General features: G+C 48.1%; 1 protein-coding gene across 1 annotated transcript in view; it reads right to left on the reverse strand.

Moving 5' to 3' along the window:
- Nucleotides 1–16,317, reverse strand: part of LOC110523088 (ras-related protein Rab-10) — a 76,373-nt gene that overhangs the window by 21,367 nt on the left and 38,689 nt on the right. The window lies entirely within an intron of this gene.

Genomic DNA, 16,317 nt, shown 5'->3' on the forward strand with positions numbered 1-16,317 from the left:
CGGACCATATATCACTGGGGCCGAGCTCTTTGCCATCCATGACCTCTATATCAAGCGGTGTGAAAAAGGCACAAAAAACTGAAATGGTTTGGCGAGATCGTTGTGAAAGAACTTGACTGGCCAGCACAGAGCTCTGAACTCAAGCCCATCGAACACCATTGGAATGAGACAGGTGCATGATAGTGGTCCATTCAAATTGTCACAAGCGCCGAATACAACAGGTATCAAATTTTATTAGTCACATGCACCGAAAACAAGTGTAGACCTTAGTGAAATGCTTACTTACAAGCCCCTAACCAAGAACGGCGTATAAAAAAATATGAATAAGATAAGAGTAACAGGTAGTTAACCTTTTGGGGTAGGGTGCAGCATTTTCACTTTTGGATGAATTGCGTGCCCAAACTGAAAGGCCTCTTCTGTCCCAGATGCTAATATATGCATATTATTATTGGATAGAAAACACTGAAGTTTCTAAAACTGTTTGAATGATGTCTGTGAGTATAACAGAACCCCTATGGTAGGTAAAACCCTGAGAAAAAATCCAAACAGAAAGTGAGAAGTCGAATTTCAAAACAGTGCCCATTTAAATCCCTGATAGTTATGGATGTGATTGCACTTCCTAGGGCTTCCACTAGATGTCACTAGACCGCTAGACCGTCTTGACCGTCTTTAGAACCTGTTTTGAGGATTCTATTATAAAGGAGGGCTCATAGGAACTATTTGAGTGAGTGGTCTGGCAGAGAGACTCGGTCTCATGACGCGCACTCCCGACAGTTTGCTCCCGTTCCAATGCTTTTCTTCAGACAATGAAATTCTCCGGTTGGAACATTATTGGTGATATATGATAAAAACATCCTAAAGATTGATTGCAGACATGTTGTGACTTGTTTCTACGACCTGTAACAGAACATTTTGAGTTGTCATCATGGAGGAAATGGTCACGCCTCATGAAGATGGATTACTGGGCTGAACACGCTAACAAGTGGCTAAATGATGGGCTTTATGGAACAAATCAGTCATTTATTGTCGAACTGGGACTCCTGGGAGTGCCTTCTGATGAAGATCATCAAAAGGTAAGTGAATATTTAGTGTTTTTTCTAACTAATGTTGACTCCAAGATGGCGGAGTTGTCTTTGGCCGTTTTGGGGTGCTGAGCGCTGTTCTCCGTGAATTTTATATTTTATTTTTTTATCTGGCACAGCGGTTGCATAGAGGATAAGTCGATCTTTAATTCTGTGAATAAAACACTTGCATCTTTTATCAATGTTTATTATGAGTATTTCTGGGAAAATCACTGGATGTTTTGGAATCAAAACATTACTGCACGTAACGCGCAAATGTAAACTGAGATTTTTGGATATAAATATGCACATTATCGAACATAACATACATTTATTGTGTAACATGATGTCATCTGATGAAGATCAAAGGTTTGTGATTCATTTGATCTATATTTCTGCTTTGTGTGACTCCTATCTTTGTCTGGAAAAATGGCTGTTTTTTTAGTTGGCTATGAGCTAACATAATCATATGTTGTGCTTTCGCTGTAAATCATTTTTGAAATCGGACACCATTGGTAGATTAACAAGATGTTCATCTTTCATTTGCTGTATTGGACTTGTTAATGGGTGAAAGTTACATATTTCAAAAAAATATTGTTGAATTTCACGCGCTGCCTTTTCAGCGGAATGTTGTCGTGGGGTTCCGCTAGCGGAACACCTTACCCATCAGGTTAAAGAGCAGCAGTAAAATAACAATAGCGAGACTATATACAGGGGGTACTGGTACAGAGTCAATGTGGAGGCTATATACAGGGGGTACGGGTACAGAGTCAATGTGCAGGGGCACCAGTTAGTCTAGGTAATATGTACATGCAGGTAGAGTTAAAATGACTATGCATAGATAAGCAGAGTAACAACGGCGTAAAAGAGGGGGGGCAATGCAAATAGTCTGGGTAGCCATTTGATTAGATGTTCAGGAGTCTTATGGCTTGGTGATAGAAGCTGTTTAGAAGCCTCTTGGACCTAGACTTGACGTGCGGTAGCAGGGAGAACAGTCTAAGACTAGGGTGGCTGGGATCTTTGACCATTTTTAGGGCCTTCCTCTGACACCGCCTGGTATAGCTTGACCCCAGTGATGTACTGGGCCGTACGCACTACCCTCTGTAGTGCCTTGCGGTCAGAGGTCGAGCAGTTGCCATTCCAGGCAGTGATGCAACCAGTATGGATGCTCTCAATGGTGCAGCTGTATAATATCCTTTTGGGGATCTGAGGACCCATGCCAAATCTTTTCAGTCTCCTAAAGGGGAATAGGTTTTGTCGTGCCCTCTTCACAACGGTCTTGGTGTGCTTGGATCATGTTAGTTTGTTGGTGACGTGGACACCAAGGAACTTGAAACTCTCAACCTGCTCCACTGCAGCCCCGTCGATGAGAATGGGGACATGCACAGTCCACCTTTTCCTGTAGTCCACAATCAGCCCCTTTGCCTTGATCACATTGAGGGAGAGGTTGTTGTCCTGGCACCACACGGCCAGGTCTCTGATCTCCTCCCTATAGGCTGTCTTGTCGCTGTCAGCGATTAGGCCTAACCACTGCTGTGTCATCAGCAAACTTAATCTGTCGTTCTGCCCCTGAACAAGGCAGTTAACCCACTGCTCCTAAGCCGTCATTGTAAATAAGAATTTGTTCTTAACTGACTTGCCTAGTTAAATAAAGGTTAAATAAAAAATAAATAAAATAAAAATGGTGTTGGAGGCGTGCCTGGCCGTGCAGTCATGAGTGAACAGGGAGTACAGGAAGGGACTGAGCACGCACCCCTGAGGGGCACCTGTGTTGAGGATCAGCGAGGCAGATGTGTTGTTACCTACCCTTACCACCAGGGGGCAGCCAGTCAGCAAGTCCAGGATCCATTTGCAGAGGGAGGTGTTTAGTCCTAGGGTTCTTAGCTTAGTGATGAGCTTTGAGGGCACTATGGTGTTGAATGCTGAGCTGTAGTCAATGAACGGCATTCTCACATAGGTGTTCCTTTTGTCCAGGTGGGAAAGGGCAGTGTGGAGTGCAATAGAGATTGCATCTTCTGTGGATCTGTTAAGGCGGTATGTAAATTGGAGGCCGTCTAGGGTTTCTGGGATAATGGTGTTGTGAGCCATAACTAGCCTTTCAAAGCACTTCATGGCTACAGAAGTGAATAGTACGGGTCAGTAGTCATTAAGGCAGGTTACCTTAGTGTTCTTGGGCACAGGGACTACGGTGGTTTGCTTAAAACATGTTGGTATTACACATAAGACGAGTGTCAGAGCCGGTGTAGTACGATTCGATCTTAGTCCTGTATTGACGCTTTTCCTGTTTGATGGTTTGTCGGAGGGCATTTCAGGATTTCTTATAAGCTTCCGGGTTAGAGTCCCGCACCTTGAAAGCGGCAGCGCTATACTTTAGCTCAGTGCGGATGTTGCCTGTAATCCATGGCTTCTGGTTGGGGTATGTATGTAGAGTCACTGTGGGGACGACGTCATCGATGCACTTATTGATGAAGCCAGTGACTGGTGTGGTGTACTACTCAATGCCATCGGAAGAATCCAAGAACATATTGCAGTCTGTGCTAGCAAAACTGCCCTGTAGCTTAGCATCTGCGTCATCTGACCACTTCCTTATTGAGCAAGTCACTGGTACTTCCTGCTTTAGTTTTTGCTTGTAAGCAGGATTCAGGAGGATAGAGTTGTATGTGTCTCTGTGTGTGGAGTAAAAGTGGTCTACAGCTTTTTTTCCTATGGTTGAACATTTTTTTTTATTTTATTTAACCTTAACTAGGCAAGTCAACATGCTGGTAGAAATTAGGTAAAGCGATGTAAGTTTGCCTGCATTAAAGTACCCGGCCACTAGGAGCACCTCTGGATGAGCGTTTTCCTGTTTGCTTATGGTCTTATACAGCTCATTGAGTGCCATATTGGTGCCAGCATCGGTTTGTGGTTGTAAATAGACACCCACGAAGAATATAGATCAAAACTTTTGGTAAATAGTGTGGTCTACAGCTTATCATGAGATACTCTACCTCAGACGAGCAAAACATTGAGACTTTCTTAATATCAGATTTTGTGCACCATTTATTTACAAATAGACACCACTTGTCTCACCGGAGGCAGCTGTTCTATCTTGCAGATGGACCAAAAACCCAGCCAGCTGTATGTTATCCGTGTCATTATTCAGCCACAACTCAGTAAAACAAGATATTAAAGTTTAATGTCCCATTGGTAGGAGTGTTGATCGAAGCACGTTAGCTAATAGTTCTGATGGTAGAGGGGGATTACTCACATGCTGTCGGATCCTTACAAGGCACCCCGACCTACTTCCCCGATATCACCGTGATCTTCCTCATGCGAATGATGGGGATTTGTGCCTTGTTGAGTGTCTGAAGTAAATCCTTCACGTCTGACTCGGTAAATAAAACATCTTGATCTAGTACGAGGTGAGTAATCGCTGTGCTGATTTCCAGAATCTCTTTTCAGTCAAAAGAGGCGGTGGCAGAAAAATGATGTACAACACACACACACACACAACAATTGGTTAGAATCCCATAAAACGGCAGCCATATCTTCCGGCGCCATCATTGTAAAACTAATTTCACACACATTATTTAGTGTATGTAACTCCGACTACAAACGCAATCTCAACAGTAAATACACAGACAGGGGGACATCTATAGAGAGGATGTGGTCAATGGGGTGGTGGTCAGTATGTGGTCAGAGGGGCCGTAGACAAGTTAAAACAATATTGACAGACTTTCTCGTCTTAAGACGAGCATTAATGTCGAGCCCTGTACTACCCCCATAATGGACAAGCGTTAATGTCGAGCCCTGTACTACCCCCCATAGTGGACAAGAGGACAAGCATTAATGTCGAGCCCTGTACTACACCCCATAGTGGACAAGAGGACAAGCGTTAATGTCGAGCCCTGTACTACACCCCATAGTGGACAAGAGGACAAGCATTAATGTCGAGCCCTGTACTACACCCCATAGTGGACAAGAGGACAAGCGTTAATGTCGAGCCCTGTACTACACCCCATAGTGGACAAGAGGACAAGCATTAATGTCGAGCCCTGTACTACACCCCATAGTGGACAAGAGGACAAGCGTTAATGTCGAGCCCTGTACTACCCCCCATAGAGGACAAGAGGACAAGCGTTAATGTCGAGCCCTGTACTACCCCCCATAGTGGACAAGCGTTAATGTCGAGCCCTGTACTACACCCCATAGTGGACAAGAGGACAAGCGTTAATGTCGAGCCCTGTACTACACCCCATAGTGGACAAGAGGACAAGCGTTAATGTCGAGCCCTGTACTACCCCCCATAGTGGACAAGCGTTAATGTCGAGCCCTGTACTACACCCCATAGTGGACAAGAGGACAAGCGTTAATGTCGAGCCCTGTACTACACCCCATAGTGGACAAGTGGACAAGCGTTAATGTCGAGCCCTGTACTACCCCCCATAGTGGACAAGAGGACAAGCGTTAATGTCGAGCCCTGTACTACCCCCCATAGTGGACAAGAGGACAAGCGTTAATGTCGAGCCCTGTACTACCCCCCATAGTGGACAAGAGTTAATGTCGAGCCCTGTACTACCCCCCATAGTGGACAAGAGGACAAGCGTTAATGTCGAGCCCTGTACTACACCCCATAGTGGACAAGAGGACAAGCGTTAATGTCGAGCCCTGTACTTCCCCCCCATAGTGGACAAGCGTTAATGTCGAGCCCTGTACTACCCCCATAGTAGACAAGAGGACAAGCGTTAATGTCGAGCCCTGTACTACAACCCCATAGAGGACAAGCGTTAATGTCGAGCCCTGTACTACCCCCCATAGTGGACAAGAGGACAAGCGTTAATGTCGAGCCCTGTACTACAACCCCATAGAGGACAAGCGTTAATGTCGAGCCCTGTACTACAACCCCATAGAGGACAAGCGTTAATGTCGAGCCCTGTACTACAAACCCATAGTAGACAAGCATTAATGTCGAGCCCTGTACTACCCCCCATAGTGGACAGGAGGACAAGCGTTAATGTCGAGCCCTGTACTACCCCCCCTAGTAGACAAGCATTAATGTCGAGCCCTGTACTACCCCCCATAATGGACAAGAGGACAAGCATTAATGTCGAGCCTGTACTACAACCCCATAGTGGACAAGAGGCCAAGCGTTAATGTCGAGCCCTGTACTACCCCCCATAGTGGACAAGAGGACAAGCGTTAATGTCGAGCCCTGTACTACCCCCCATAGTGGACAAGAGGACAAGCGTTAATGTCGAGCCCTGTACTACCCCCCATAGTGGACAAGAGGACAAGAGTTAATGTCGAGCCCTGTACTACCCCCCATAATGGACAAGAGGACAAGCATTAATGTCGAGCCTGTACTACCCCCCATAGTGGACAAGAGGACAAGCGTTAATGTCGAGCCCTGTACTACAACCCCATAGAGGACAAGCGTTAATGTCGAGCCCTGTACTACAACCCCATAGAGGACAAGCGTTAATCTCGAGCCCTGTACTACCCCCCATAATGGACAAGAGGACAAGCATTAATGTCGAGCCTGTACTACCCCCCATAGTGGACAAGAGGACAAGCGTTAATGTCGAGCCCTGTACTACAACCCCATAGAGGACAAGCGTTAATCTCGAGCCCTGTACTACCCCCCCATAGTGGACAAGCGTTAATGTCGAGCCCTGTACTACCCCCCATAGTGGACAAGAGGACAAGCGTTAATGTCGAGCCGTGTACTACCCCCCATAGTGGACAAGAGGACAAGCATTAATGTCGAGCCCTGTACTACCCCCCATAGTGGACAAGAGGACAAGCGTTAATGTCGAGCCCTGTACTACCCCCCATAGTGGACAAGAGGACAAGCGTTAATGTCAAGCCCTGTACTACCCCCCATAGTGGACAAGCGTTAATGTCGAGCCCTGTACTACAACCCAATAGAGGACAAGAGGACAAGCGTTAATGTTTGAGCCCTGTACTACCCCCCATAGTGGACAAGCGTTAATGTCGAGCCCTGTACTACCCCCCATAGTGGACAAGAGTTAATGTCGAGCCCTGTACTACCCCCCATAGTGGACAAGAGGACAAGCGTTAATGTCGAGCCCTGTACTACCCCCCATAGTGGACAAGAGGACAAGCGTTAATGTCGAGCCCTGTACTACAACCCCATAGTGGACAAGAGGACAAGCATTAATGTCGAGCCCTGTACTACCCCCCATAGAGGACAAGCGTTAATGTCGAGTCCTGTCGTACCACCATAGTGGACAAGCGTTAATGTCGAGCCCTGTACTACCCCCCATAGTGGACAAGCGTTAATGTCGAGCCCTGTACTACAAACCCATAGTGGACAAGAGGACAAGCATTAATGTCGAGCCCTGTACTACCCCCCATAGAGGACAAGCGTTAATGTCGAGTCCTGTACTACCCCCCATAGTGGACAAGCATTAATGTCGAGCCCTGTCGTACCACCATAGTGGACAAGCGTTAATGTCGAGCCCTGTACTACCCCCCATAGTGGACAAGCGTTAATGTCGAGCCCTGTCGTACCACCATAGTGGACAAGCGTTAATGTCGAGCCCTGTACTACCCCCCATAGTGGACAAGAGGACAAGCGTTAATGTCGAGCCCTGTACTTCCCCCCATAGTAGACAAGAGGACAAGCGTTAATGTTGAGCCCTGTACTACCCCCCATAGTGGACAAGAGGACAAGCGTTAATGTCAAGCCCTGTACTACCCCCCATAGTGGACAAGAGGACAAGCATTAATGTCGAGCCCTGTACTACCCCCCATAGTGGACAAGCATTAATGTCGAGCCCTGTACTACCCCCCATAGTGGACAAGCATTAATGTCGAGCCCTGTACTACCCCCCATAGTAGACAAGCGTTAATGTCGAGCCCTGTACTACCCCCCATAGAGGACAAGCGTTAATGTCGAGTCCTGTACTACCCCCATAGTGGACAAGCGTTAATGTTGAGCCCTGTACTACCCCCCATAGTGGACAAGAGGACAAGCGTTAATGTCAAGCCCTGTACTACCCCCCATAGTGGACAAGAGGACAAGCATTAATGTCGAGCCCTATACTACCCCCCATAGAGGACAAGCGTTAATGTCGAGCCCTGTACTACCCCCATAGTGGACAAGCGTTAATGTCGAGCCCTGTACTACCCCCCATAGTGGACAAGAGGACAAGCGTTAATGTTGAGCCCTGTACTACCCCCCATAGTGGACAAGAGGACAAGCGTTAATGTCGAGCCGTGTACTACCCCCCATAGTGGACAAGAGGACAAGCATTAATGTCGAGCCCTGTACTATCCCCCATAGTGGACAAGAGGACAAGCGTTAATGTCGAGCCCTGTACTACCCCCCATAGTGGACAAGCGTTAATGTCGAGCCCTGTACTACCCCCCATAGTGGACAAGCGTTAATGTCGAGCCCTGTACTACCCCCCATAGTGGACAAGAGGACAAGCGTTAATGTCGAGCCGTGTACTACCCCCCATAGTGGACAAGAGGACAAGCATTAATGTCAAGCTCTGTACTATCCCCCATAGTGGACAAGAGGACAAGCGTTAATGTCGAGCCCTGTACTACCCCCCATAGTGGACAAGCGTTAATGTCGAGCCCTGTACTACCCCCCATAGTGGACAAGCGTTAATGTCGAGCCCTGTCGTACCACCATAGTGGACAAGAGTTAATGTCGAGCCCTGTACTACCCCCATAGTAGACAAGCGTTAATGTCGAGCCCTGTACTACCCCCCATAGAGGACAAGAGGACAAGCGTTAATGTCGAGCCCTGTACTACAAACCCATAGTGGACAAGCGTTAATGTCGAGCCCTGTACTACCCCCCATAGTGGACAAGAGGACAAGCATTAATGTCGAGCCCTGTACTACCCCCCATAGTGGACAAGAGGACAAGCGTTAATGTCGAGCCGTGTACTACCCCCCATAGTGGACAAGAGGACAAGCATTAATGTCGAGCCCTGTACTATCCCCCATAGTGGACAAGAGGACAAGCGTTAATGTCGAGCCCTGTACTTCCCCCCATAGTGGACAAGAGGACAAGCTTTAATGTCAAGCCCTGTACTACCCCCCATAGTAGACAAGAGGACAAGCGTTAATGTCGAGCCCTGTACTACCCCCCATAGTGGACAAGAGGACAAGCGTTAATGTCGAGCCCTGTACTTCCCCCCATAGTGGACAAGAGGACAAGCGTTAATGTCGAGCCCTGTACTACCCCCCATAGAGGACAAGCGTTAATGTCGAGCCCTGTGTTACCCGCCATAGTGGACAAGAGGACAAGCGTTAATGTCAAGCCCTGTACTACCCCCCATAGTGGACAAGCGTTAATGTCGAGCCCTGTACTACCCCCCATAGTGGACAAGAGGACAAGCGGTAATGTCGAGCCCTGTACTACCCCCCCATAGTGGACAAGAGGACAAGCGTTAATGTCAAGCCCTGTACTACCCCCCATAGTGGACAAGTGTTAATGTCGAGCCCTGTGTTACCCGCCATAGTGGACAAGCATTAATGTCGAGCCCTGTACTACCCCCCATAGTGGACAAGCGTTAATGTCGAGCCCTGTACTACCCCCCCAAAGTGGACAAGAGGACAAGCGGTAATGTCGAGCCCTGTACTACCCCCCATAGTGGACAAGCATTAATGTCGAGCCCTGTACTACCCCCCATAGAGGACAAGAGGACAAGCGTTAATGTCGAGCCCTGTACTACCCCCCATAGTGGACAAGAGGACAAGCGTTAATGTCGAGCCCTGTACTACCCCCGATAGTGGACAAGCATTAATGTCGACTCCTGTACTACCCCCCATAGAGGACAAGCGTTAATGTCGAGCCCTGTACTACCCCCCATAGTGGACAAGCGTTAATGTCGAGCCCTGTACTACCCCCCATAGAGGACAAGAGGACAAGCGTTAATGTCGAGCCCTGTACTACCCCCCCATAGTGGACAAGCGTTAATGTCGAGCCCTGTACTACCCCCCATAGTGGACAAGAGGACAAGCGTTAATGTCGAGCCCTGTACTACCCCCCATAGTGGACAAGAGTTAATGTCGAGCCCTGTACTACCCCCCATAGTGGACAAGAGGACAAGCGTTAATGTCGAGCCCTGTACTACACCCCATAGTGGACAAGAGGACAAGCGTTAATGTCGAGCCCTGTACTTCCCCCCATAGTGGACAAGCGTTAATGTCGAGCCCTGTACTACCCCCCATAGTGGACAAGCGTTAATGTCGAGCCCTGTACTACCCCCCATAGTAGACAAGAGGACAAGCGTTAATGTCGAGCCCTGTACTACCCCCCATAGTGGACAAGCGTTAATGTCGAGCCCTGTACTACCCCCCATAGTAGACAAGAGGACAAGCGTTAATGTCGAGCCCTGTACTACAACCCCATAGAGGACAAGCGTTAATGTCGAGCCCTGTACTACCCCCCATAGTGGACAAGAGGACAAGCGTTAATGTCGAGCCCTGTACTACAACCCCATAGAGGACAAGCGTTAATGTCGAGCCCTGTACTACAACCCCATAGAGGACAAGCGTTAATGTCGAGCCCTGTACTACAACCCCATAGTAGACAAGCATTAATGTCGAGCCCTGTACTACCCCCCATAGTGGACAGGAGGACAAGCGTTAATGTCGAGCCCTGTACTACCCCCCCTAGTAGACAAGCATTAATGTCGAGCCCTGTACTACCCCCCATAATGGACAAGAGGACAAGCATTAATGTCGAGCCTGTACTACAACCCCATAGTGGACAAGAGGCCAAGCGTTAATGTCGAGCCCTGTACTACCCCCCATAGTGGACAAGAGGACAAGCGTTAATGTCGAGCCCTGTACTACCCCCCATAGTGGACAAGAGGACAAGCGTTAATGTCGAGCCCTGTACTACCCCCCATAGTGGACAAGAGGACAAGAGTTAATGTCGAGCCCTGTACTACCCCCCATAATGGACAAGAGGACAAGCATTAATGTCGAGCCTGTACTACCCCCCATAGTGGACAAGAGGACAAGCGTTAATGTCGAGCCCTGTACTACAACCCCATAGAGGACAAGCGTTAATGTCGAGCCCTGTACTACAACCCCATAGAGGACAAGCGTTAATGTCGAGCCCTGTACTACAACCCCATAGAGGACAAGCGTTAATCTCGAGCCCTGTACTACCCCCCATAATGGACAAGAGGACAAGCATTAATGTCGAGCCTGTACTACCCCCCATAGTGGACAAGAGGACAAGCGTTAATGTCGAGCCCTGTACTACAACCCCATAGAGGACAAGAATTAATGTCGAGCCCTGTACTACAACCCCATAGAGGACAAGCGTTAATCTCGAGCCCTGTACTACCCCCCCATAGTGGACAAGCGTTAATGTCGAGCCCTGTACTACCCCCCATAGTGGACAAGAGGACAAGCGTTAATGTCGAGCCGTGTACTACCCCCCATAGTGGACAAGAGGACAAGCATTAATGTCGAGCCCTGTACTACCCCCCATAGTGGACAAGAGGACAAGCGTTAATGTCGAGCCCTGTACTACCCCCCATAGTGGACAAGAGGACAAGCGTTAATGTCAAGCCCTGTACTACCCCCCATAGTGGACAAGCGTTAATGTCGAGCCCTGTACTACAACCCAATAGAGGACAAGAGGACAAGTGTTAATGTTTGAGCCCTGTACTACCCCCCATAGTGGACAAGCGTTAATGTCGAGCCCTGTACTACCCCCCATAGTGGACAAGAGTTAATGTCGAGCCCTGTACTACCCCCCATAGTGGACAAGAGGACAAGCGTTAATGTCGAGCCCTGTACTACCCCCCATAGTGGACAAGAGGACAAGCGTTAATGTCGAGCCCTGTACTACAACCCCATAGTGGACAAGAGGACAAGCATTAATGTCGAGCCCTGTACTACCCCCCATAGAGGACAAGCGTTAATGTCGAGTCCTGTCGTACCACCATAGTGGACAAGCGTTAATGTCGAGCCCTGTCGTACCACCATAGTGGACAAGCGTTAATGTCGAGCCCTGTACTACAAACCCATAGTGGACAAGAGGACAAGCATTAATGTCGAGCCCTGTACTACCCCCCATAGAGGACAAGCGTTAATGTCGAGTCCTGTACTACCCCCCATAGTGGACAAGCATTAATGTCGAGCCCTGTCGTACCACCATAGTGGACAAGCGTTAATGTCGAGCCCTGTACTACCCCCCATAGTGGACAAGCGTTAATGTCGAGCCCTGTCGTACCACCATAGTGGACAAGCGTTAATGTCGAGCCCTGTACTACCCCCCATAGTGGACAAGAGGACAAGCGTTAATGTCGAGCCCTGTACTTCCCCCCATAGTAGACAAGAGGACAAGCGTTAATGTTGAGCCCTGTACTACCCCCCATAGTGGACAAGAGGACAAGCGTTAATGTCAAGCCCTGTACTACCCCCCATAGTGGACAAGAGGACAAGCATTAATGTCGAGCCCTGTACTACCCCCCATAGTGGACAAGCATTAATGTCGAGCCCTGTACTACCCCCCATAGTGGACAAGCATTAATGTCGAGCCCTGTACTACCCCCCATAGTAGACAAGCGTTAATGTCGAGCCCTGTACTACCCCCCATAGAGGACAAGCGTTAATGTCGAGTCCTGTACTACCCCCATAGTGGACAAGCGTTAATGTTGAGCCCTGTACTACCCCCCATAGTGGACAAGAGGACAAGCGTTAATGTCAAGCCCTGTACTACCCCCCATAGTGGACAAGAGGACAAGCATTAATGTCGAGCCCTGTACTACCCCCCATAGAGGACAAGCGTTAATGTCGAGCCCTGTACTACCCCCATAGTGGACAAGCGTTAATGTCGAGCCCTGTACTACCCCCCATAGTGGACAAGAGGACAAGCGTTAATGTTGAGCCCTGTACTACCCCCCATAGTGGACAAGAGGACAAGCGTTAATGTCGAGCCGTGTACTACCCCCCATAGTGGACAAGAGGACAAGCATTAATGTCGAGCCCTGTACTATCCCCCATAGTGGACAAGAGGACAAGCGTTAATGTCGAGCCCTGTACTACCCCCCATAGTGGACAAGCGTTAATGTCGAGCCCTGTACTACCCCCCATAGTGGACAAGCGTTAATGTCGAGCCCTGTCGTACCACCATAGTGGACAAGAGTTAATGTCGAGCCCTGTACTACCCCCATAGTAGACAAGCGTTAATGTCGAGCCCTGTACTACCCCCCATAGAGGACAAGAGGACAAGCGTTAATGTCGAGCCCTGTACTACAAACCCATAGTGGACAAGCGTTAATGTCGAGCTCTGTACTACCCCCCATAGTGGAAAAGAGGACAAGCGTTAATGTCGAGCCCTGTACTACCCCCCATAGTAGACAAGAGGACAAGCGTTAATGTCGAGCCCTGTACTACCCCCCATAGTGGACAAGAGGACAAGCGTTAATGTCGAGCCCTGTACTTCCCCCCATAGTGGACAAGAGGACAAGCGTTAATGTCGAGCCCTGTACTACCCCCCATAGAGGACAAGCGTTAATGTCGAGCCCTGTGTTACCCGCCATAGTGGACAAGCATTAATGTCGAGCCCTGTACTACCCCCCCATAGTGGACAAGAGGACAAGCGTTAATGTCAAGCCCTGTACTACCCCCCATAGTGGACAAGCGTTAATGTCGAGCCCTGTACTACCCCCCATAGTGGACAAGAGGACAAGCGGTAATGTCGAGCCCTGTACTACCCCCCCATAGTGGACAAGAGGACAAGCGTTAATGTCAAGCCCTGTACTACCCCCCATAGTGGACAAGTGTTAATGTCGAGCCCTGTGTTACCCGCCATAGTGGACAAGCATTAATGTCGAGCCCTGTACTACCCCCCATAGTGGACAAGCGTTAATGTCGAGCCCTGTACTACCCCCCCAAAGTGGACAAGAGGACAAGCGGTAATGTCGAGCCCTGTACTACCCCCCATAGTGGACAAGCATTAATGTCGAGCCCTGTACTACCCCCCATAGAGGACAAGAGGACAAGCGTTAATGTCGAGCCCTGTACTACACCCCATAGTGGACAAGAGTTAATGTCGAGCCCTGTACTACCCCCCATAGTGGACAAGCATTAATGTCGAGCCCTGTACTACCCCCCATAGTGGACAAGCATTAATGTCGAGCCCTGTACTACCCCCCATAGAGGACAAGAGGACAAGCGTTAATGTCGAGCCCTGTACTACACCCCATAGTGGACAAGAGTTAATGTCGAGCCCTGTACTACCCCCCATAGTGGACAAGCATTAATGTCGAGCCCTGTACTACCCCCCATAGTGGACAAGCATTAATGTCGAGCCCTGTACTACCCCCCATAGAGGACAAGAGGACAAGCGTTAATGTCGAGCCCTGTACTACCCCCCATAGTGGACAAGAGGACAAGCGTTAATGTCGAGCCCTGTACTACCCCCCATTGAGGACAAGCGTTAATGTCGAGCCCTGTACTACCCCCATAGTGGACAAGTGTTAATGTCGAGCCCTGTACTACCCCCCATAGTGGACAAGAGGACAAGCGTTAATGTCGAGCCCTGTACTACCCCCCATAGTGGACAAGAGGACAAGCGTTAATGTCGAGCCCTGTACTACACCCCATAGTGGACAAGTGGACAAGCGTTAATGTCGAGCCCTGTACTACCCCTGTACTACCCCACCTTACAGTGAAATGCTGAATACAACAGGTGTAGTAGACCTTACAGTGAAATGCTGAATACAACAGGTGTAGTAGACCTTACAGTGAAATGCTGAATACAACAGGTGTAGTAGACCTCACAGTGAAATGCTGAATACAACAGGTGTAGTAGACCTTACAGTGAAATGCTGAATACAACAGGTGTAGTAGACCTCACAGTGAAATGCTGAATACAACAGGTGTAGGTAGACCTCACAGTGAAATGCTGAATACAACAGGTGTAGTAGACCTTAGTGAAATGCTGAATACAACAGGTGTAGTAGACCTTACAGTGAAATGCTGAATGCAACAGGTGTAGTAGACCTCACAGTGAAATGCTGAATGCAACAGGTGTAGTAGACCTCACAGTGAAATGCTTAATACAACAGGTGTAGTAGACCTCACAGTGAAATGCTGAATGCAACAGGTGTAGTAGACCTCACAGTGAAATGCTGAATACAACAGGTGTAGTAGACCTTACAGTGAAATGCTGAATACAACAGGTGTAGTAGACCTCACAGTGAAATGCTTAATACAACAGGTGTAGTAGACCTCACAGTGAAATGCTTAATACAACAGGTGTAGTAGACCTCACAGTGAAATGCTGAATACAACAGGTGTAGTAGACCTCACAGTGAAATGCTGAATACAACAGGTGTAGTAGACCTCACAGTGAAATGCTGAATACAACAGGTGTAGTAGACCTTACAGTGAAATGCTGAATACAACAGGTGTAGTAGACCTCACAGTGAAATGCTGAATACAACAGGTGTAGTAGACCTCACAGTGAAATGCAGAATACAACAGGTGTAGTAGACCTCACAGTGAAATGTTGAATACAACATGTGTAGTAGACCTCACAGTGAAATGCTGAATACAACAGGTGTAGTAGACCTCACAGTGAAATGTTGAATACAACAGGTGTAGTAGACCCTACAGTGAAATGCTTACTTACAGGCTCTAAACAATAGTGCAAAAAAAGATGTGAACAATAGTTAAGTAAAGAAATAAAACAGTAAAAAGACAGGCTACATACGGACACCGGTTAGTCAGACTGATTGAGGTAGTATGTACATGTAGATATGGTTAAAGTGACTTTTGATGAACAGAGAGTAGTAGCAGTAGTGTAACAGAGGGGTTGGCAGGTGGTGGGGCACATTGGCTAACCGGGCTAACTAAATTTAATTCCACTAAATTACACAAATGAACCTATAGACATATGCATGACTGGTGCAATATATTTAAACCAACTGGCATTTCCATCAATGAATAGGCTAAAAAGCATTATTTTGCAGTGGGATTTTTTTCCCTTCTCCCAGACAATTAGCCAGGGCCATATTTATTGATCGGCTTTTCAATCGTTTTCGACCAGCCAAAAGACAGCTATTACTGGCTAACGGATACCCTGACGCACACACACACTAGGAGATACTCCCTAACTTTCACTATCAATCCAAAAGTTCTGATGAAGAACGCTAAAAAACCGACTGCTAGATAAGTACTATGACACAGGAGAGTTACTGACTGAAAACAGATTCTAGGTTCAAACTGCTTCTGGTTAAGGAGAGGAGGCAGAGGAAAGGTGT

The sequence above is a fragment of the Oncorhynchus mykiss genome, chromosome 8 (assembly GCF_057628025.1).
Source record: "Oncorhynchus mykiss isolate SJ-2025 chromosome 8, ASM5762802v1, whole genome shotgun sequence".
NCBI classification, from domain to species: Eukaryota; Metazoa; Chordata; class Actinopteri; order Salmoniformes; family Salmonidae; genus Oncorhynchus; species Oncorhynchus mykiss.